Raw genomic sequence first — 24,906 nt, forward strand, 5'->3', positions numbered from 1 at the left:
ATTTTTAAGACGTATTACATACTACACAGTACAAAACATGAATGATTCAACAACAAAATATGTCTCCCTTTCACCTCTCTTCCTAAGTCATAGATTTCAGTTCATGGATGGAACTAGTATTTTCATGGGTATATGTGTATGTACTTGTTAAAACATAAATAATACTGTCTTATATGGACTGGTAAATCTTAGAATGGCTAGTATAGTGGGTAGTTTCCATCGAGATTGGAATGTAAGTTAGTATCTGATGAAAAAGAACATTGTATAGTAGGTGATGGTGTAGAGAATTTGTTCTCAGAGAAACTAAATCTTTTTGAACAGAAAATTAAGACGATATCTACAGTTAATATGTCAACCATGTATAAACTGAAATGGAGAGGGATAGATTTTGAGTTGGTGGGAACTGTGAGGAGAAAAGTGCTATAGACATGGAGGTATGTAATGAAGAGTATGAGAAAATTAGATACTTTAGATGTAAAAATCAATAGGACTTGTCAACCAATTTGACAGGAGAGAAAGGAGTTAAAACAAGTCTAAGGTTTTGACTACAGTACTTGGGGCGGGGGGTTAGTGTTACCATCAATGAAAACAGGAAACATGGCCAAAGATTTGGCTAAGAGTAAATCCTCCAAGAAAACTCAATATTGGGAACAGTCAGACCAAAGAAATATGAGAAACCAAGAGTACCTATTAATAGCTCAGAGAACACCAAGAAAGAAAACCAAGAAATAACTGTTGGTTTTGGAGACAGAATATGATTAAGGGCCTTTGAGAAACCCCTTCTGGTGTCGCAGTGAGGATGAGAGTCAAATATAAAAGGATATGAGATGTTTTGCTCTAGTGTTTGGTATCAGTGTTCATTCATTCTTGCCAGTCTTATTCCTTGGCATTATAGTCAGTGCCTCCTTTCCTTTTCACCACTCTCCACATCCAATCCATAAACACTTTATATTGATTTTACTCACTAAATGTCTCAAATCTGCCTACCACTCTCCTTTCCCATAACACTTTGTCCGTGTCAGTTCCACCAGTGTCTCTCTGCTTAACCACTGCAGTAACATCATTGAATCCATTCTCTGCATAGCAGCTAAAGTGATCCTTCAAAGCACACTTATTTGATCTTGACACTACGTCATTAAATATTCTTTAATATCATCCTATCTTTCTTAAGATAAAGACCAAACTCTTTGATATTGCTCCCTTAGCCGTGAATGACTGGGTGTGATATATCTCCCCAGGCTCATTTAGCATTACTCTTCTTTAAACATTACAATTCCTGGGGCTTCCCTAGTGGCGCAGTGGTTGAGAATCTGCCTGCTAATGCAGGGGACACGGGTTCGAGTCCTGGTCTGGGAGGATCCCACATGCCGCAGAGCAACTAGGCCCATGAGCCACAACTACTGAGCCTGTGCGTTTGGAGCCTGTGCTCCACAGCAAGAGAGGCCGCAATAGTGAGAGGCCAGCGCACCATGATGAAGAGTAGCCCCCGGTTGCCACAACTAGAGAATGCCCTCGCACAGAAACGAAGACCCAACACAGCAAAAACAAATAAAATAAATTAATGAACTCCTACCCCCCCAAAAGTCCAGCTTCTTTAAAAAAACAAACAAACAAACATTACAATTCCGTTTCCTTTGAATTTTTCAAATATAGTAGTCAGTTATCTACTGGACTGAAATACCTATTGGGCAGAAAGATTTATCAATTTCACTTTTTCCTTTTTTCCTCCCTCAACACATGGAGCATAGTAAGGTAGTAAGTTTTCAATGAATGCTTGTGGAGAACATACAGGTGACATGGTTCATCACCTCTTATGATGGAGATAGAGTCCAATATCATAGAATATGAGTTTTAGAAAACATTCAAGATCAGTAAGACCTACTTTCAAAGTGTCTTTTATGAGCAGGAAGAAGTCTTTTTGGATAATGCAAATGAACAGGAAAACTGCTGAGTTCAGATATTTAAATCACAGAGCTGCTTGTTCAGGAGCATGATTGAAATCATTATCTGAAGATATTTACTCTCTCATGGAGATTAACTAGTGAAAGCATTTAGTATCTCATATTACCTCTTGACCTGCAATGTTTATATTTAAATTTCCACATTAGTTCTGTTTATAATTTCTAGGGCAAACACTAGTCTCATCAATCTGCATGGAATTTGGTATTATTGTGTACATAAATGTACATTGCCATTGGAATAATTTTAAATGCTTGTTAATATTCCTGAAAACTTTAATAACTGTAGATTTCAAATTAACACAAAAATATTGACTTGCTAGTAATCTAATTTATGTTAATTGCTTAATATTTTTTATATTTTTAATAACAAAACATTTTCCTTGTGTCGGTTATTTGTTAGTTGGCCTTCCTCAACTTTTCTGCCTGTTCATGCTCCCCTCTGCTATGTTTGTGGGTTCCTGGTCCACTGCAGCACCAATGGGATTGGTACATAGACTTTTACCTTTCTGCAAAGAAGACTTGATTATGTTTCTCTAACATTCCATATTTCAGTGAATAGCACCTCTATCCTCTTGGTTGGGTGAGCCAGAATCCTCCCTTTCCTTAATCCCCACATGCAGTCTGCCAGCTCCAACAGTCTCAAGAGCATGGTGCTTGTGGGCACTGGGTAACACGATTTTCCCTTTCGCTTCTCCTGACCTAGGGGTAGTAAGTAGTTTCCTGAGTTATTAATGTTAATGTCTGAGTAGTCTCTTTTTTTTTACACATTTTATTTGTTTCCTGGCTTTTTCAATACTTTAATGCTATATTAAATTCCCTGGTTAAATGGGTGTAGCAGGATGGACTATGATGGTTATTCTGCACTGTATCCTCTCTGGTATGTATACTGCAGGGAACTGGAAGCAAGATTAAACAGGCCTCGCTGACAGTAGTAGGTTTCTGGTTAAATTCTTCAAATGGGAAGATCAGACATGTTATTAAAACAGGGAAGAAAGGGAGAACCACTTTTTATTTGCTCCTGGTAGAGTCCCAGGAAACAGTAACTGAGATAGGCAAGTACAGGTACCTGGCTATCTGCTTGGGCAGCAGTAGTATGAGAAATCATGACCTTGGTCACTCCAGCAGCCTCAGCAGCTTGACACAGATAGTCACTGAGCACACAGCAGCAGTGAACGCTCTCTCAGTCTCAGTGGCAGGGTATTCGAGGTTCTGGTTCTGTCCGGAGCAGCAACATGGATGGGCTTCTGCAGGCTTCCGTAGTGCCAGTGGTTGTTTAGCATTTCGGCTTCCGTTGTAGCAGCCATGGTGGTGGTTCCTTAGGCAGGCCCAGCAGCATAGCAGTCCTGGACTCTCAGTTACATTAATTTTCTTTTTGTTTTTCTAGTCTAAGTAGTTTATGTCACCTTCCTTCATTTGCTGTTCTCTGAGTATCCTAGTTTCCTTTTATTTCTTTCTAAGGCTTTACATCACTTTTGTATCTAATTCCCTATATTAAATGCTCTTCGTATGAAATAACTACAATGGTTTCTGTTTTCTTTTTTTAAACTGGATTCTAACCAGACACTTTTTTCCACATTTAAATCATGCCATATATACTTCTTTATGCCAAGCTTCCATTTTTATGATTGTAAAGATAATCGTGTTGATGAATGTTATCATTAGTTCTTTATATTATGGTATAGTAACATTGCATTGTATTATATAAATTACAATGTATTACATTGTATGAATAAACCCCAATTTATTCATTCTAACTTTTAGATTGTTGCCAGTTTCTAGATATTATGAAAATTTTGCTATGAATATGTCTTTCAGTGTATATATGCATGATGTATGTTATATCTATACATATATATTTCATTTGGATATTCAGCTAAAATTGAAATACTGGGTCATGGATATTTTTTATGTTACTCTTTGGCATATATTACAAATAGTTTTCATAGTGGATGTACCAATTTATATTTTCACTAAAAGTGTATGGGAGTTCCAGCTCTTTCATATTCTTCCCAACACTTGGTATTCTGTTATCTACATCTATTGCCTTAAAACAAAAACAACATTAATTTTCCTTAGAAATTAGCCATTTAGGTAAGGCTAGGTGGGATAAATTGTCTTTGCTCCACTCGACATTACCTGGGCCAACTTGAATGCTGATGACTGGAATCATCTGAAGTTTCACTGATTTATATGTTTGGTGACTGATGCCGGGATCCCATTGGCTAGAACCCCAACTGGAAATATGACAGAAACACATATATTGGGAATTGGTATGTGGCTGTGTGGCTTCCCCACAGCATGATGCATGGATTTCTGGGGAAAGCACCTAGAGAAATAGAGATAGAGAGGATAGAGATAGAAATGAGAGAGAGAGAAACCAGCAAAAACTGTATCAACTATTATGACCTAGGCTCAGATCTCCAACAGTGTCAATTTCACTGTGTATTATTTATCAGAAATGAATGACTAAATGTAGAGATTATAACATCCATACTTATAAGAATACATTTTAAATACTTTTACCTCTTCTATGATAGTTATAAATATCTCTAGCAATTTCTTTTCCTTCATACCTTTCTGCTTTGGTTTTGTTGTTTTCATGAATTTCATTCCCACATATATTTGAAATCATTATTACTGCTTTAAACAGTCAATATTTATTTAGATTTATATGGAAATGTATCCTTTTGGGTAGCCTTTGTTTATTTGTATGTTATAATACCTTTATCTAGAATTGTATTTCTTCTCCCTGAAGAATTGTTTTGAGGTTTTTTCCTCTCATGAGTTTCATCTATACAAATTTCTGTTTTTTTAATGGAAAAAGTTTTTATTTTAAAACTTTTTATTTCATTCATTTCAAAAGGATATTTTTACTGAATACAGATTTAGGTTGACAGTTCTTTACTTTCTGTCCTTTAAAGCTGTCATTCTATAGTCTTTTGGCTTTCAGTGTTTTCTTTAAAAATCCAGCTGTCCATCTCACTGTTAGCCCTTTGACAATAATCCCTTCCTTCTTGATTTTGCCTCTCTCATTTTTCTCCTTGTCACTGGTTTATAGCAGTTTTACCATGATGTATGTACCTGAGTGTAATTTTTTTGTTACAAAAAAATTACAAAACTAATCATGTTTGGAATTCAAAGAGCTTGTGTTATGTGTGACACGATATGACTTATCAATTTGGCCAGTACTTACAGTTTTGACCAATGCCTACTTTAATATTTATTCTGCCTCATATTCTCTCTTACCATTTTTATACTCCAATTATTAATATATTTATATTTCTTTTTTTAATTTTCATCTTATTTTTAATTTTCAAAAGAATTTTTATTATGCCCCATGTATCTCACTTTTTTTCTGTATTTTCCATTCTTTTTATTCATGTGTTTGCTTCAATCTAGATACTTTTCTACTCACCTACTCACCACTTTTTCAGTTATCTAATTCTCTCTTCTGCTGTGTCTGGTCTACTCTTCTTCTTTGCTGGACTTTAAACTTCTACTTTTGTCTCATTAACACTGTAATATTTTCAGAAACTCATTTTATCCTCATAGCAGCTATCTTTTAAATATTTACTCAGTGCAGGTACAGTTGAGAAATCCCCAAATGCCTTGAGGGAGACCGTGTAAAATAATGGACCCTCATCTTTATTGTCTCCTTACCTCCAAGAGCTCCTGCCTTCCTTCTTGCTTCATTGGAGCTTCAAACTCCAAATTTGACTTCCTTACTGAGTAAGACTCCTGCACCCTCCAAACCACAACTTTCTGTTTGCCCTCTATGCCCTGCAATGCAAATTAGAAAAAAAAAAAAATGCCCTGAGGAAAAAGCAGTGGTGAACATAGAGCTCTCTTCAATACATTTTTTCTTTTTTTCCTCTAAGACCTTTGTCTCTCAAATCCTGAGCATCTTAGTTGCTCTTCTGTGCTTTGAAAGGATATTTTTTTTTTGTATTTTTCAAAGTTTACCTTTGCTTTTGATGGGAAGGTTAGTCTGATACAAGCTATCCCATTTTGGCTGATAGAGCCAGTCTGATATATTATTTATTACATGAATAGTGAATAGACATTCAGTTCACTTACCAAATGGTTTAATGATTATTATTGAAACATCTGTTTTAACACCTCCTACATGCCAAGCACTTGGGATGTAGCATTGAATAAAGTGCATATAATGGCTTTTCTCAGGGAACTTAGTATCTAATGAAGAATATAGAGAAGTTTTAAAAAGTATTGTGTTACAAGTGTGTTAAGAGCAAAGATTCATTGCGCTGTAAGAATATATATGAGGAGCACTTACTGGGACTTGTGAATTCAGGGAAGAATTAATAAAAGAAAGGACATTTAAGTATAATCCTGAAGACTGAATAGGAGTTAGGTGGGGAATAGGGGGATTTGGAAGAAAAGGGAAAGAGAAATTTTAGCAATGAAAAAAATTATTAAATATCATAGAAGAAAGGATTGACCTTTAAAAGACCTAAAGAGAAAAATATGACAAAAGAATGACAATAGATGAGGTTAAAGAGGAAAAAGGTAACAATAGTTCATAAGAAGCCTATAAGTTCTGTTAAGAAAGCTGACCTTTATCCTAAGATCAAACCAATTCATTTAGGAGTATAAAATGAGCAATAGTATAAATTTTGCATTTAAAAATAATCATGCTGGTTTCACTATTAACAGTATATTGAAAGAGGTAAGATTAGAGGTAGAAGACAAGATAGAGACTTGTAAGAATAACACAGATGAGTGAAAACATTGGAATGAAATATTCATTTTACACAAAATATACAAAATAGTTTATTTTTATTGCAAAGTATTTGAACAAGCCAGGCGTGTATGAATATACAGATTGTGAGTCTAACTGTTCTCAACCTAACTCCCTGAAATTTACTATAACTATTATCAACAGCTTGGTGAATACCATGCAATAATTTTTTAAAACATATTTGTATTCATACACAAAAGACTATATTGCAATTTTATTTTTCCCAGGGAGATAACCATTTATGAACTAGGAACTCTTTATATCCACTGTTGCTAGAAATGTGAGAATGCAAAAAAGCAAAACTGCTTAAAAAATAATGGTTTAGAGACTAACATGAGGGGATGAATAAGGAGCCTTGGGAGGAAAGTGTGTGTGTGTGTGTGTGTGTGTGTGTGTGTGTGTGTGTGTGTGTGTGTGTGTGAGAGAGAGAGAGAGTGTGAGAGAGTGTGAGAGAGAGAGAGAAAGGGAGGAAATATGAGGGAAAGAGAGAGAGAGCTGGATTGAAGATGAGGATGAGGGAGAGAAGACAAATGACAAGAGAATTTGGCAAGAGAACAGAAATGTCCCATGAGGGTTATTAAATTATTTTTCTATGCTCCACATAATGTTTTCCCTTCTTTTTCTCTACAGTATCTTGAGTAAAAAGTTATCTGAAGCTTTATGAAATAAATATGATTTGGAGGGGAATGGTAAAACTTTTGGATCTTGTCTCAACCTTGACTGAGACAGAAACTGATTATGCAAAAAAAAAATCCCTCATATAGATAATATCTAGCTATTTATTCTATTCTACACATGTATCTATGCACAAAATCTATAATTTATGCATACAAATATATGCAAGCACATGTGTATATGTATAATTACATGAATATATAACGTATTCACATTATACATATAGTTGTGCAATTTGCGTTTTTCACCATACATGACAGCCATCTATGTCCCTATATATATCAATTTACTGGAGTTTTTCAAAAGAGTTTTTATGATTACATAGCATTATCATAATTAATTTAGCCAACTGCCTTTTGTTGACTATTTAGGTTTTCTATTAAAATAATCTCTGATCAGTTCTCTCAAAAAATACTGTTGGAGGAAAATCTTTTTTGCATATTCATATTAAATTGTAAATATTACACCTGTGGTGATCATATGATATTGGCATGTTTGCTTGAAAATTTTTTATGTGCTATGTATTTGAAACTTAGAAAAATTTTACCTATTTGTTTTCCCAGCAGAGGTGTTTGAGAGTGTCAAGCCTCTTCCAGTCTGAACATTATGCTTTTGGTAAAAAAAAAATGCCACACCCATGAAAACATTTCCTTCTGGAGGCAGTAAAGTTGCTTCAAAGGCAATTTCTACTGCCTGCTTCCCTTTCTAGTTGCTGCATCTTTTTCTCAGCTGGAATATTTTGTTAAGACTTCTCTTTAGCAATCTTATTCCTGGTTTAGTTTTTATAATTCTTACCTAGCTGGTGTGATAAGACATTCTACTATAGGCTTTTCATGCTCCTGATTCTCTGTTCACTTAACATTTTAGTTTTTATTTGTTTACCCAATTCCAACACCTTCCTTGCTAACCAAGGAGACTATCACTTTCCCGTAATGACTTGGATTCACATCTTGACTAAAACCACTTTATCATTCTGATAAAATTCCTCTCAAGAGTGAACTTACTTTATTGGAATAACATTTCAGAATTAGTCTATGAATTTTACATTTTCAAGCATACTCAATAAAACTCACTCACTATCAAAAGATAAAGAAGTGAATTGTAATTACAAAAGTAACATCATTTCTCTAAACTGCTAGTAATAAAGTATTTATGTGAATCATGTATCAAGCTGGCAAATTACTATTATTAAATATTTAAGACTTGAACATCTAAAACATAATTTTCTTACTATAAGTGTGAGGATTTGCAAATATTTAGCTCAAGTATTCAACTTTTAATCTAAAAAATTCCCTATTTTTAAGCTAATGTAAAATTTGGCCCTTAACGACTGTATTAGGTAGTGGTTTGTACTCTTTTTTTTTTTTTTTTCTTTTGTGGTACGCGGGCCTCTCACTGCTGTGGCCTCTCCCGTTGTGGGGCACAGGCTTCGGACGCGCAGGCTCAGCGCCCATGGCTCACGGGCCCAGCCGCTTCGTGGCATGTGGTATCCTCCCGGACCGGGGCACGAACCCATGTCCCCTGCATCGGCAGGCGGACTCTCAACCACTGCGCCACCAGGGAAGCCGTGTACTCATTATTAAACAGAGATAACTTATAGGGAATGTGTCCATTATTGGAATTTTTTGTGTTTGACATTATATATTTGGTAATTTATTATTTTCAGAGCCAGTATATTATAAAGCCCTTTTATTAAAAAATGCATTGCCTTAATTAAAATAATTTATTAATTTATGAAACACTAAGAGAATTTGTCAAAAAGTAATTAAGTTGTAGTAAGAACACGTAGTGGTTTCTACTGGGAAGTCATTGGTTGTTGGGAAATGGGAATCTCTTGACCTTACAACTCATTTTTCTTTAGCATAGCCTCATAGTCTTCTGAAAGAAATGATATGGAACATATGAGGATGTAAGTCAAAACCTCATTTGAATCAGTATTAAATATTAAAAACTTATTGATGCTTTCAAAAAATTATGACTGAATATTATATCAGAATTAATGTATACATGGATGCAAATAAGCTTAATAACAATGTAGTTTAAACGTTTGAATTCTTTCATAGTCAACATTGAAATATATTGACTATGCTAATCAGGACATTAGAAATTTTATATTATGAGATTTACCATACAGAATTTTTACTATTGATGAGAAATGAATGCCTACCTGCAATCTCTCTTGTTCACTACTGTGTCTAGAGTACCTCACAGAATATTTTAGTCACAGCAGGTATTTAATTATAAATGGGTACAATGAGGTGGTATGAAAGAGTGAATCACTTAGAGAGTTAGCCTAGACAACTACCCAGCATCTGCCTTTAAGTAATGATTTTTTTAACCCCCATAATAATGCTTAGTAGTTATTGTTCTATTTTTCAAGAGAAAAAAAATATGAGTAGTATTTGCAAGTTATAATTTATCAGATTCTCACTTAAGTAAAAATAATAGCTCTACTAGCATAGATGTGGTTAGCTGAAGGTGTAGCTAATGCGTATTGCATGATTACTATGTGCTAGGGACTGTTCTAAGTCTTTACAATAAATCTTCATATGACCTCTAAGATAGATACTATGAGTCCCTCCAATTTATAATTTTATGAGTTGATATTTTAAATACTCTATCTATATATGCTATCATATGAAGTACACTTTTTGGAAAGAATGGCGACTTTTCTGTTAAGATTATATGCAACTGTTGTATAAAAGCAGTCCAAAACATGCATTGGATAACGAAAAAAAAAGAAAACAAAGTATTTGAGATATAATCATTTGTTAACAACTGGGTAACATTGTTCCAGACTTATCTCTATGAAAATATAAAAGCATATAAATAGAAATAATTTTAAAACCTGGGATTTCATTATTCCTGATTCTATATAAACCATTAAGTAAATGTACTTACAAAAAGGAAATAAGATGAAACTGAGGGAATTGCTTAATTTCTGATAAATATTTCTCTATAATAAATGACATAAGTATCTAAAGAAATTTCTCAACTTGTAAAAGAATATTATGAAGATACTTAAGGTTATGAATTCATTATTGTGTTTCTCTTAATATTTCAGTTTTAGTCTGTATTGAATTCTTGACAAAAATTATAAGGACATTATCTCACTTATTTCTTTCTCCTCCTTCTCTATAGTATATTGTTTCATTATACTTTTATTTTTATATTGTCAATGTACCTACTGCTTATTTACAGTTATGAAACCTTAATTCTCTCCTTTATTGAGTATTAGCTTTATAGTTCTGAAATCTGTTCATCACATATCTCCATTCTAGGATTCTTCAGTTTGATTAATCTTTTAGCTTACCATCAAATATAATTTTCATATATGCTATATTCCCAGTGTCAGGCTTGCTAAAGAATGCCTGTTTGTTATTGTATTTTTGAAAGACAAATTGCCTATACATAAAGGATGTGCCACCATCCTTTCAAATTTTTTTAGATATTTCTCTACTGTATTCTAAAGTTGAGTATTATTATGGAAGAGGCTAAAGAAAACATATAAAAACATATTTGTATATAATTTGCTTTATCTTTTAAGTATTCAATTTCAACTCTAGTTTCAGAAATGTTCTTCAATTATATTTTTAAATTATTTTGGCCCATTTATTCTACCTTTCTATATTTTTCCCCAGAGTCACACTTTATGTACTTTTTCTTGTAAATAAAATATATCTATGTAATATTTTTTCATAAAGGTGTACTTTTATATGATATAGAGTTAGACAATATTGTATAAATATTAAATATAATAAATTAGGTGAAAGTTTGTAGGTGGACTTGAATACTTGGCTAATGTCAGTGTTCCTACATGAATAGATTAGTGTTGGTTGGGTAAAACATCTTTTGCATTATACAGAATAATGTATAGGATCTTAATGGCATAAACCAAGTTGAGGGCCATGTTGTTTCTTGTATTTTGTCATGTTTTATTGTGTGGTTTCTTTTTTTTATAAAAGCATATCTTTTAAAAATGCTGATAAAGCTCTGGGTTAGTCCATTTTAGCTAACACTAACTTTTCCAAAGCTTTCTTTCTATTCAGTATGATTTGAAAGTTAGAAGAAAATCTTAGAACTTTGTGCCATCTTGGTGATCCATGTTTATTTTAGGACTATTTCTATGGGATAAATCTCTTCTCTTCTCTTCCATCTTTTGCTTCCAGTGATCTAAACAATGAATTATTTTATAGCATTTTAGTTAAGGGATGTTTGTTTTCTCATTCTTTTGCCATAAATCTTTGCAGTATCTTTATTATCTGGTAATCTCTAGCAAATTCCTATTTTAGTAGCATTTCCAGTCTCTCTGTATCTCAATTTATAAGAGATGAAACTCTCTAGAGCTGCTCTGATGATTTCTGTTCTTCTTATAACTGAATGTTAAACTTCAATTCTGTGAACTAAGAATCCTAAAATATTTTCTTTTCTTTTTTGGGGAGGGAGGGTTGGTTTTTATTGCTTACAACTAAATGACCGCTTACAAATAAGAGAATAAAATGATTCTCCCTACCCTGATCCTTGGCCAAAAAAAAATTTGGATGTTTACAGAGTTATGCTCAGCATGAATTATCTGTCCTGAAATATTTGTGATCATTTTATAAACCTTCTAACCTTGATCTCTACTGTTACTTAATGTGTTCTCAGAATGAAACATTTTCTCGTATTAATTTTTTTTAGTAAAAAATACTGTTACTAGTTAGGAAAAGAATGAAATAGAGATGAAATGAAAATGAAATATGTGGTAAAACATAGCAGTATTAAAGTAAACGTTTTTCAGCATGTCTTGGGAAAGGCAAAGAAACCCCCTTCTTGTCTTTGAGAGGGTAGAACCCAGATTTGTATGAAGGGAAACCCAGAAGGGCAGATGGTGTCTTGTACCATCCTAATAGGCTATAGGAGGAAGTCATAGACATAGTGTCAGGCTGAAACTAGTGCATCAGACAGAAGATTAGAGAAAGACCATCGGTTCCTATGAAACTAGGCTTACGGCTCTGCTCAGCCAAGATAATGCAGATATTTAAAATAGTTTGTGTTATATCTAACATCCAAATTACTTTTTCTCCAAAGGAAACAAATACCGAAAAAGTTTGTTAAAGCTTACTCTTTACTTTGTAGCAAAAGAAATTAGAGAAATTCACCTTTTAGGGCTCCAAAATTATGGAGCATTGAATGAATTTACTGTTCTCTACATTAGTTTCACATTTCACAGTATGACTTACAATTTATTAGAAGTTAAATCTATACAGAAATACCAACCAAAGGTTCTTTCTGAGAATCCTCCAAAGTCTATATTTACATAACACTGACAATTACATTTTCTCTGACAACACTTCTAATCCTATCCTTTGACTTGGGGAAAAGAGAAAGTTACTGTATTGTTTGAACCTGGCAGTTTGTTCCAATGAGAATTTTGAAGGAAGCTTGGATGCCAAATGTGTTGTTTAGTTTTATGCTCGTCTATTAACTTCATTCCAAGTAAAAGATTTTTACAAAACTCTTAGTCATAGTAAAAAGGTCTGACAATATATACCATCTGTGTCCTATCAATAGCTAACCTAAAGACCTACAAGAGTGATAATAAGAATGATAGATATGTAACAAAACATGCAAGAATTTCCTAATTCACTGTTTCATAAAAGGAAATCAGTTTAACAGTAGAAAATTCACAGCAGGAACCATGACCTGGCCACATGCAGATATATTTCTATTATGGGCTGAATTGTGTCCCTTATCCCCATCCCCTTCCCATGCCAACCAAATTCTTATATTGAAATTCTAACCCTCAGTACCACAGAATGTAAGTATATTCAGCAATAGGGCCTTTTAAGTGGTAATTAAATTAAATGAGGTTGTTTGGGTGATCTTAATTCATGTGATTATATGTGGCTATAGGACCTTCAAAGGTGATTAAGTTAAAATGAGACCAGTAGAGTCCTAATCCAACATGATTGATATCCTTTATAAGAGGAGAAAGAGAACCAGGGATGCACACATATAGAGAAAGGCTGTGTGAGGACACACCAAGAGGCCTGCCATCTGTAAGGCAAGAAAAGAAGTCTCAGGAGAAACCAAATCTGCTGACACCTTGATCTTGGACTTCAGTCTCCAAAACTGTGAGAAATAAATTTCTGTTGTTTAAGCCACCCAGTCTGTGGTATTTTGTCATGACAGCCCTAGCAAACTGACACAATTCCCATCTTCCCAAGATTTTCTCTTTCATAATAATATATTTTTTTATCCTCTTAGTTTGAATTAGATCATTTTCACAGTACAGTCAAACCACTATTTACAATGTAGCTAATTTTTCAAGCTTCTGACTGTCCAGTGTAGTATAGATATGCATACTACATTCATGAAGTGGCTTAACTATTTGCTGTGTTTCTTAAGAGCCCAGTCCTTAATTCTACAACATATACTTTGATTTTTGTGGTATGCTAAAACATCAAGTGTCTCCTGTTGAAGCTCTTTTATTAGCAGAGAAAAATCTAGCAAAAAAAGTTTTATTGAATTAAATTCATGATGCTTACACAGCCTGAGAACATACTCCCTGGGTTGGTAGGCTATTTCACTGGGTTGGTAGGCTACAGAGTTTGCCAGTATGAACCTTTGACTGAATCATTGTTGTAAAGCCTGAATTGACTAAAACCGTCAATTGAATACTGTATCCTCTTAGCTCAATTAAGTGAAATACATGTGTATAAAATAGAAATATGGCTAAATTCAGTCTTGTAGGATTTCCTTTTATATATCTGCTTTTACTAGGTTTTACTTGAGACTGTTGGTGACCACTGAAAAATTACAAGTAGTTTGCACTTCCAAAGTCTGGTATTTTCTACTGAGAAAGTAATTAGCTATTGCTTTCATGTGAAAAATTGCTGGGCAAGATAGAAGCTCTGGTATTCATTTACTCTTTGAAATTAAGACTCTTAAATTCAAAGTTCTTGTGTCAGTTGTTTTGACTGAATTCCAAATGTGTTTGCATACATAGAGCTAGACATAATCAAGGGGGTACTATCCTGATTGCTGACTATCCTTTGTGGCAGTTCTGCCCATTATAGGGCTGGTCTACTCTTGTATGTATAAATTGGCTTGGATTGAACAGAGGTTGCCAACTTCAATAGTTTTTACTGTTTTTACAAACATAGACAAGAAGTCACCAGACCGGCATGTATAAAGGGAGAAGGAGATCAGTAATATTGAGTGTCTCACTTAGGTCAGGCAGTTGATATAAACCTTTCCTACAGCATTACATTAATCCTTTCCGTAAAAACCTTCTAAAGTAGATATTTGTATCCTCAATTTAGAGAAGAAACTGAGGCTTAGGCTAAAAAAATTAACAACTGGCTATCTAATCCTATCTCAAGATCAATTCCTCTAAAACCATTTTAGACTAACTGAGTCATCTGTCTCACAAATAGTAACCCAATGTGCTTGCATTGCTTCTTGTGACATTTGAGGTCACGGTGAGCAGTTTTAACAGCAAGTGGCCATATCAAAGAAGAAATTCTTATATAATGAAGCATTTGGTCAGAAAAACAATATCAGATGGACCATGAGTCAGCACAGTTTTCTTCCCCCAGCACACACTCTGAATCCACTCAATTGGGTTCCTCTGTTAAAACTGCGTCCTGAGCGACATTATTTCACAATTTCTAAGTACAAACAGTTACATTTTGAGTTATGTAATGTTCTCTCTTCTGAAAGAGTTAACTGGACCTTAAAAATCTGCTTTAATACTTGGGGGAAATGCTTATGTTATGGTCTGGGGTTTATAAAAAACAACAGTAATATTTATTTAGAACCCCTGTGTTAGGCACTATACTAAATGATTTCACATGTTAGGAGAGGCAGACTAGCTTAGGCTGTTTATTTGAGAAACAAATCCTGTGTGAGTGGATCATCATTAATATGTAAATTCACTGTATTATTGCTTTACTGGCACATTCCTTTCTTATTTGTCCCTTTCACAACTCAAAAGAGAATCATTCAGGACTGAGTTGTTTGTCATTCCTTTTTGACTAGACAAAAAGCAAAGAAAGAAATAAAGGAAGGCATTTGCTTGTGCTAAGAAAGCCTCCTTTAGGAAGCTGAAAGAGGCTGTAATTAGTTCCAAAATACCATCTTATATCCACTGTGCATATATTTTTCACACAAGAAAATTGAACATTGGAGACCAAAGGACCTGGAATGTAAAATGATGCAGCTAAACTCCATTTAGAAATAGCTGTGATGCAATTCCCAGTTGTTGGATTGATTTGATCTTCTTATCTTGGGAAGAAATTGAACCCTGCAATATCACCAATATTTTCTAACTCCTCTCTGATTATTATTATAAACTGACAGTGATTCATTTTGAGTAATTATTCTGAAAAATGAATTAGATTAAAAAATAATCTTCTTGATTATAGAGGAGCCTAGTCCTTTTTTTTTAAATTAGTCCCCTTTTTAGGATGACTGATGATGTCACATTTGACTAACAGTGGATTTCTTACTTGCTAACTATTTGACTTTGCTTTGAAAAAAACTGTATAAGTTAAAGGCCAAAATTTTAATAAAACCCCAATTATGAGTAAAATTATTCTGGAAGGAAGCAGCATATAATTAGCCAGGAAATCAGAATCAGGGGGCCTGAAATATATTCTTGGCTTAACCATCAGTTATCTTCATGAGCCCAGATGACCTCTCTGGGTCTGATTTCTCTGCATTTGTAAAATGAAGGAGTTCAAAGAGGTGCTCTCTAAGGTCCTTTCCTCTTCGACCATTCTGTTTTTATGTATTACATAATTCTATCTTATGTAAATTAATGGTCTGGTTTCCATGTAGGGCTCTAAAGTAACATTGGAGAGCGATTAATGGAAAGTGTAAAGAAAGACTAGCTAATAGGGGAAATAATAGTTCCTTTATGTTTCATTGCGTATGGAAAGGTGATCTCAAGAGTAGTGCTTCTTAAATTTTAATTTGCATTCATATCACCCAGGGATCTTGTTAAAATGAAGACTTGGGTAGGATTGAGGAGAGGCCTGAGAATATGCATCATCACTAGCACCTTCCACAGTGGTGTCCTTGTGGCTGGTTCCAGAGCACATTGAGTAGCAAGGCTCTGACTGTAAATCTAAAGTGTATATAAGAATCTGAGGGGTAGTTAAAATTCAGATTCCAGGATTAGCTCTCCAGAAATTCGGAGATTGGGTTGGGGGTCACAAACTCTGAATTCTTAACAAGCATCCTGTGTGATACTGATGCCAGGGGTTCAGAAACCAAAACTAAAATACATTTAAGAATTACTATTATAGAATCATGGAAGGGATTTATCTACCAGCCCTTCTTTGTTTTTTTTTTTTTAGCATCTTTATTGGAGTATAATTGCTTTACATTGTTGTGTTAGTTTCTGCTGTGTAACAAAGTGAATCAGCTATACGTATACTTATATCCCCATATCTCTTCCCTCTTGCGTCTCCCTCCCTCCCACCCTCCCTATCCCACCCCTCCAGGCGGTCACAAAGCACTGAGCTGATATCCCTGTGCTATGCAGGAGCAGCCCTTTTAATTCTGTCCAGGTTCTCTTTTCAAACCCAGCCACTGACTAATTTATTGCTGCATTTGTTTTCAGAATAACTTTGTGAAACCAATTCTGTGGTTTGCTTTTATTAGTCTTTTCATTTCATGAATTATCTGTTGTCTAGTTAGAATGGCAGTTGGGTGTGTAGGGCTTTTGGTTTTTTGTCATTGTTTTTAGAAGTCGAAGTTTAGGGGACTTTCTACCTCTTAACAAGTATTTGTGAAGTCACTGTAAAAGTAGCATGCTGTAGTGGAGAGAAGACCATACTAGAAGAAAGAGAGCCCAAGCCCTGATGCCAGTACTGCTAAACAGATTCATCTGTTTATTCATTCATTCATTCTGTGCTTTTCTCACACCTGAAATTGGGAGATCTTGGGTCTTACCAGTTAAGTTAGTTACTAAATTACTAGTTAAATTAGTTAGATATACTCAACAGCATGCTGATCTAATGGGAGTTGTCAACAATGAAAATAATGATTAGAGTTTAGAGGGGTAAGTACTATAATACACAGACTGCTTTAAAGTAGTCTCTGAAGTTCTTTGCTCCTAAGTAAAATATTGGACCTGTCTGTTTTGTTTGTGAGCATAATAGGAGAAAAATATGAGATTAGTATAACTAGAAATAGTATACATATGACCGTGTACATGTAGTTCAGTTGGGTAATACTGAAAGCATGTAAAATAAACAGTCATTTTCATTTTGGAGGCTATATTAGTCAAGGTTCTCCAGAGAAACAGAGCCAATAGTAAATATAGATGTAGATAGAGATGAAAGGAGATTTATTATAGGAATTGGATCACATAGTTAAGGAGGCCAAGAGGTCCCAGGATGTGCTGTCTGCAAACAGGAGACCCAGGAAAGGCAGTGGTGGAATTCAGTCTGAGTCTGAAAGCCTTAGAATTAGGAGACCAATGGTGTAAGTAGTGATCTGAGTCAGAAAGTCTGAGAATCAGGAGGGCAAGAGAAGATGGATGTCTCAGATCAACCAGAGAGAGAGGAAGTTCACCCTTCTTCCACCTTTTTGCCCTGTATGGGCCTCCAATGGGATTGGCTGATGCCTTTCCACATTGGGGAGGGACATCTGCTTTGTTCAGTTCAATTCAAATGCTAACCTCTTCTAGAAACTCCCTCATTGAAACATCCAGAAATAATGTTTTACCAGCTATCAGTGCATCCCTTAGTTCAATCATATTGACACAAAAAATTAAGCATCACAGAGACAGAGGGAAGAAAGGGCATCAAAACGTTATGTAAAAAAATTAGAGATAAACCTTGGCATATTACATTTGGAGTTTTAAATAACTTCTACCATGTGATGCAGTAATTTCTCTTCGGTACATCTAGGCCAGGAACTCTCTCTTGCCCTCCACATGTTCATTTACGTTGCTTCATTCAACAAATATTTATTTACTGGTCCCAAATCATATACCAGAAACTGTTCTAGATTCTGGGGATAAAATAGAAAACCATTAAAACAAACTTATCCTCAAGTATATCCCAATATTGTAGTGGGACATATTCTGAGGAGGGAACAAATAAAAATTAAACTTTTTAGCATAGCAGCTGGTAATGGTGGAAAAAGAATAAAGCAGGAAAAGAGAAGGGGCACGTTGAGAGGAGGGTGATGGTAATTTCTTAGGGAGGAAAGGCTTCCTTGAAAATGTGACGTTTGATCAGGGACCTAAAGAAGGTGGAAAGTGAGCTTCACAGTTCCATGGGTTCTCAGACAGGACATAGAAAGGACAGATGCCGTCATGCATGTGGCGAGTTCAAGGACCAGCAGAAAGATCAATGTGGCTGGATCACAGGGAGCAAAATTGAGGAAACATTGTTTAGAAATTTGTATGCCATACTAAGAATTTTGGCTTTTCCTGTGAGTGAAATGGGGAGCACAAGCAGTTTTAAGTAGATGTATCATGTGCTTTGATTTTCATTTCAAAGGGATCACTGTGGCCCTTGTGTTGAGAATAGATATTAGGAAAGAAAGATGAGTCAGAGAGACAAACTAGAATAGGTGTTGGAAAACTACAGCCCATAGTTCACATCTGGCCAGCTTCCTGTTTCAGTAAATAGTTTTATTGGAACACAGCTACATTCATTAAATTGCATACTGTAGATGGCTGTTTTCACATTGTGGCAGAGGTAAGTAGCTACAACAGGACCTTATGGCCTGCAGTAACTAAAACACTCACTATCTGATCCTTGTGGGTAAAAGTGCACACCGCTGAACCAGAAGGTTATTATGGTAATCTGAGTGAGTGATAGTGATAGCTTGTATTAGGAAAGGAGTAATGGAAATAATGAAAAATGTTCAGACACTGCCTGCATTTTGAAGGTAGAAAGGAAAGAATGTGTTGACAGAGGAAAAGTATAAAAGGCAAAAAGAATAATCAAATCATGAATGACTTTTTTTTTGGCCTGAGAAGTGGGAAAGACCAGAGTATTGATATACTGATTGATTTTAAGAAGATTGATTTTATTGATTTTTAGAAAAATTGTGGGAAGGGCAGGTTTGGAGGTGCAGATCATGAGTTTAGTCTTTGAAATTCTTACATCCAACAGGTATATCTTACTAGAAAGTTGTACATCTAAGTGTAGAGTTCAGAGGGGTCTGAGCTGGTGATATAAATTTGAAAGTTTTCAGCATAAAAAAGTCATGGATGAGATCACAGGGCAGTGATGGTATAAAATCAAGAGGTTTTAAGAGTAGAACTGAGGCTCGAGCTTTTCCAGTGTTTGGAGGTCATGAGATACTGTAAACTCAGCAAAACTGAATGAGAAGGAGAAGCTATAAAAATTGGGAGAGAAAGAAGAGCACATGAAAACCTGGATGCTGAGTGAAGAGAGTATATTAAGGAGACCATCCTCAGCCTTATTAGTACTGCTGGTCTTTTAGATAAGATGAGGATGGAGCATTTATTATTGGCTTAAAATATGGAGGTAGTGATAACCTTGAGGGAAGTTTTGATGGCCTATGGGGTGAAATGCTAATTGGACAGGATTCAAGAGAATGGAAAGAAAGGAACTGAGGACAGCTTATAAAGAAAACTTTTAGTTGTTTTCCTCTAAAGGAGAGCAGATAAGGTAGAAAAAGGATGTGGAACTGAATTTTGTTTTCTGATTTTTTTTTTAAGATGGGAGAAATAGCAGAATGCTTGTATGCCCTTGGAATAATTTAGTCAAGAGGGAAAGTTATAATGTCCAAGACAAAAATTCCTGGAGCAATGTGTTGGAGCAGGTGTACAAGTGGAAGAAATGTCCTTCAGTGAAAACACAGGCTGTTCATTCAAAGTAACAGAAGGGAAGACAGAATGTATAGGCACAGATACAAATAGGTGACTTGATTGTAGCAGCTTGGAATGTTTTCTTCTGTTTGCTTCTTTTTCTCTTTTCTTTTCTTTTTTTAGCGTAGGAAGCAAGATCAACAAGCTGAGGGGGAAAATAGAGAAGAGGTCTTGGAGGTATGAGAGGAGAGTGAAGGAGTAGAGGCTATCTAAACATCTTGTAAAGGAGGGTCAAGTGAATAGACTTGGGTGGGGGCATGTATAGCAGAGCTTCTGCAGAATACCAAGGGCTGAGATTCAAAACAAATAAAAAGTTATGATAATGTAAAAAAAATATTCTAAACATCCAACAGAAGGATAATAGATAAATGATGGCTTAGAACTTTCAGTAAATGGACCCTTGTACAACTATTAAAATAATTTTGTAATATGCTTAGTAACAGGGAAAAATCCCTTCAAACAATGTTTGAGGAAAGCTCTTTATGTTCTAGACTGTTATTATGAGAATTTGACAAATGGCATAGATAGTAAGACTCCAAAGACACATTGCTGGGACGTGATGGCATGGATTACACTTCAGGTCTATCTGATTTTAACTGATTACCACACAGCTTAAATTTACATTTTATTTTAAGTACCTACCTCACATGGTTAATTGAAGTTTAGCCTTTATTTTTTTTAACCTACAAATTAAAAAAAAATAAACTATTACATAGATATGTATCCCCAATCTTCTTGAATAATTGTTTCAACAGATTGTTTCAATAATTGTTTCAACAGAAATATATAACTTTTAATGTAACTAATATCATTTATTTCTAATATTCCAAGTCATCACTCTGAACTGCATTTTTGTGAAAGCTATTTCTGTCATTCAACACATAACCCTTACCTTTGTCAACACTTTCATCAGCCAGCTCTTTGTCTTTTGTAGATTTAACTATTCTGACGAAGTCTTCATGTAAATCACCAACGTCTTTAACATGCTAATTTATTCTTTGAAAATAGTATATAAAGTGATAGAATTACGGGAGTTTCTTTGAATGCAAGAAGCCTGTGCAACTAAACAGAATAAATTTTAGGCATAGGTGAATCAAGAAACAAAACCCAAATTTAGTGTGGGTCACTCCTCTGTGATGATTTCTTTAGCAAAAATGGTTTTAAGTTTCAGATTTTATTCTCAAAAGACTTTCAGGTTTTCTACACATATGTTACTCATCGTAACAAATGGCACTTAGATGATCTTACCTAGTCCTATGACCATAAATAATGTTTACCTCCATGCTGATGACTCCCAAATTTGTATCTTTTGTCCAGATCTCTTCTATAAGCTTCAGTCACATATATTCAGCTGTCTTCCTGACATCACCCCTAGGGTAATTCAAACATAATACATTCAAAACAGATCACTTACGATTTTTGCTACCTCTACTGTGAGAACAAAGATGATTCTCATCAGACTGTTGACATTCCAGGAAATGTTGACATCACTCTGAAAGGACGCACAGTTATTTTCAAGGACCCCAGAGAAACTCTGTGGAGGAACTTCAGGCACATCAATGTAGAATTCAGTCTCCTTGGAGTGAAGAGACCCCAGCATTGACAACTAGTAGGGAAATAGAAAGGAAGTGGTTACTGTTCACACTATCTATAGTCATGCATAGAACATGATCAAGGGTGTCACACTGGGCTCCTGTTACAAGATGAGATTTGTGCCACTTGCCCATCAACCTCATTATGTAGAACGGGTCTCTTGTTGCAATTAGAAATTTCTTGGTTGAAAACTACATCTGCAGGGTTTGCATGAGACAAGGTATTCTTTGTTCACTATCTTGAGTCCAGAATGATGAGTTAATCTTGAAGGAAACGGTACTAAACATGTATCAAATTTAACTATTTTGACTCAGCAAGCCAGAACAGTTATAAATGAGAATATCAGAAAATTTGGAGATGGTGTCTATGTTTCTGAAAAAGGAAAAGTCCAGCAGGCTGATGAATAAAGTCTAAGAGTTGTCTATCTATGGAAACAGTAAGATGCCCGATGACTCCTAAGACCTTCTTGTGATATTTTAAAGATGCGATAAAAGCCTCTGTTGAAAAAACAACAACAAAAAACCCAGATCATCTGAATACTCTATCCACAAGCTGTTGTTTGTTTTTACAATGGAACCATCACTTGCTCAAGCCAAGAATCATCCTTAATTCATCTTTCTCTGTAAACTGTTTTTGCTCAGTTTCAAGTTTGTTAGTTCTACCTCTGAAATACATGTCTATTCAATCCACTCTTCTTTCCCTCCCCTGCCCCTCTCTAGTCCAAGCCCCAATCATCTCTAGCCTGTGTTACTGTTAGTATTCTAATTAGTCTGAGGACTTTCTCATTTCTTCCTTCTAAGTTCTCCACAAAACAAATATTTTTGAAAAACCATTCAGATCACATCACTTCCCTACTTAAAACCTCTTAATGGTTTTCTGTTGTGCTCAAATAAAATTGAAACTCCTTATCCTGATTTATAAGATACTGCATGCTTTAACTCTTGTCTGGGTTTTCACCCATTGTACTCCCCCTAGCTTTTTCTTCAGTTGCATTGTTCTTTGTCTTCTTTGAAGACATGGAGCCTTTCTAGCCTTAGATCCTTATATCCACTCTCACCTCTATCTGGACCACTTTCCCATGGCTCTTCTTATTCCTTAGATCTCAGATGAAATGTCACACCCTGAGAGAGGTGTTTCTTGACCATCCTATCTGGAATACATTCCCCACTTTGAACTTTTTTCTGTCAAAACATCTGCTTACTTCTCCTACAGAACCTACTATATAACCTTTGGGTGTTTTGCTTATTCATGTATTTCATTGCTTATTTTGTGTCTCACCAATTTATAGTTTGTCACTGAAGCCCCAGTGTCTGTCACATATCAGATTCTTAATAAATAATTTTTGAATAAATGAGTGAATATGCTGTTTTCACTCCTTGCAGAAGCTTTAGTTCACTTTCATAGTTTGAGTCCATTAGTTACCACATGTGTAGTCAATTGATATTTAGATTACAGGTGATAATTGCCTTCTTAACACTTCCCTATTTTCTACTTTTAGCCTGAAAAGATCTGTTTTAAGCAATTTCTAGAGCCCTTTGGTATATCACACTTCTAAATCTTTGTCTTCTTTTGTCGCAGATAATTCCAATGGATATTTATAAGAAACCCATTTAGCTGGATATCCCCAGCTGTTTCTCATTTTCACTCAGGTTCTTACCTCTGGGTAAATGTGTCCCTATTTTAACCACCTCTGAACAATTTTAATATCACACAAATCAAAATGCAAATTTACAAAGCAAAAGAGGTTTCTTTATCCTCCTTCCACCATTTGCACAGGCTGTCTACATAAATTTGCTGAAGGTACTAAAGATAAGACAAAACATAAGTTGGAATCAGGGGGAAAAGGGTTTAATCCAAAAAACTCATCTCAGGTGACTGAAATCACAGCATGAGTCAGTGCATTTATTAAGATGCTGCCTAGCCAGCTGAGATAGATCATATTTTTATATCATCAACCATGCCTTTGGCAAATAAACATGACCATAGGCTACTCAATTTTATTTTAGAGATGCCGTTTTCAAACTTTCAGTGATCTTTACCACAGGTTCCAGAATCCCACAGAAAGGCATAATCAGAAATCATATCATGTCATATCTCCAACTTCTGAAATAGAAGTCATTAAAATTGTCTTTGGAGATTTAGTGAATTTATGCATAAAACCTCTACTTGGTTATCCTTTTGTGTCATAGAGAGCACTAGCAGTGTTTCCTTTCAGTTTCTCCCCTAGAGTCTGGTGGGCCAAGTGGACAGGGTCAGAGTGACCAGCTAATGCTGGTCAGTATACTGGCCCGTATTACCCCATGGAACACTTCCCCAGAGTTAGACACATGTTTAATTCTCTATCTCATTTAACCTTCTTTTATCCATCAACAGGCTCTAAAGGACCTATAGAACTTGTATTTGTCACAAATCTGTATCAGCTATGTCTATATCTTAGCCACAGGATAGGGAAGAACAAATTGTAAGTTCAGAAATGTATTAGAAAAATGAAAGTAGCTATTCCCATTGCCAGAGGGGAGCCGGCTCTGCAAAGACAGAAAGTGGAGGATAAAACAGTCCTTTTACTCCTCCCCTCCTCTCTTATTCAGTCCACAACATCATAATTCCAGCAATAGAAACAACCAGATAATTTTTCAGGAGTTCTGAGCAAGTGTGTTTGTTTCTCACTTTCTTACCTACATATTAGAAAAAAAATCAAGTTTCCCTTAGAGGGAATGCCAGTGTAACATGTGGCCACCCAGGTGGTATGTTAGGCAGTAACATGACCAGTTGAAAAAGGGCAAAGGCATACTTGCAATTTTCTGCAGGACTTTCTAGTTTTCCTTTAAGCCTAGAGAAGGAGGAAGCAGATATCTGGGATGTGATCTGGCTTAGCACCCCACAACAAAGTCTATCCAGTTGGGTAAAATAGTCCCAGAAAATGGGGAGGAAAGGGAGCAGTTATGCCTCTGCAGTATCCACAATGCTGTGAGACTGAAGAGAGGGTGCCCAGGTGGGTATCTGAAGACCACTGAATATATCACATGGCAAAATAGTAGTCTCCCTAGTCAGACTAGGTAAGAGCGCTATTA

The 24,906-nt window shown here is 35.3% G+C and overlaps 1 pseudogene; it reads left to right on the plus strand.

Moving 5' to 3' along the window:
- Window positions 1–428: 428 nt before the first annotated feature.
- On the plus strand, window positions 429–22,242 carry LOC132524332 (large ribosomal subunit protein uL6-like; annotated as a pseudogene).
- The last annotated feature ends 2,664 nt before the right edge of the window (window positions 22,243–24,906 follow it).

The sequence above is a fragment of the Lagenorhynchus albirostris genome, chromosome 8 (genome assembly GCF_949774975.1).
Source record: "Lagenorhynchus albirostris chromosome 8, mLagAlb1.1, whole genome shotgun sequence".
Taxonomy (NCBI): Eukaryota; Metazoa; Chordata; class Mammalia; order Artiodactyla; family Delphinidae; genus Lagenorhynchus; species Lagenorhynchus albirostris.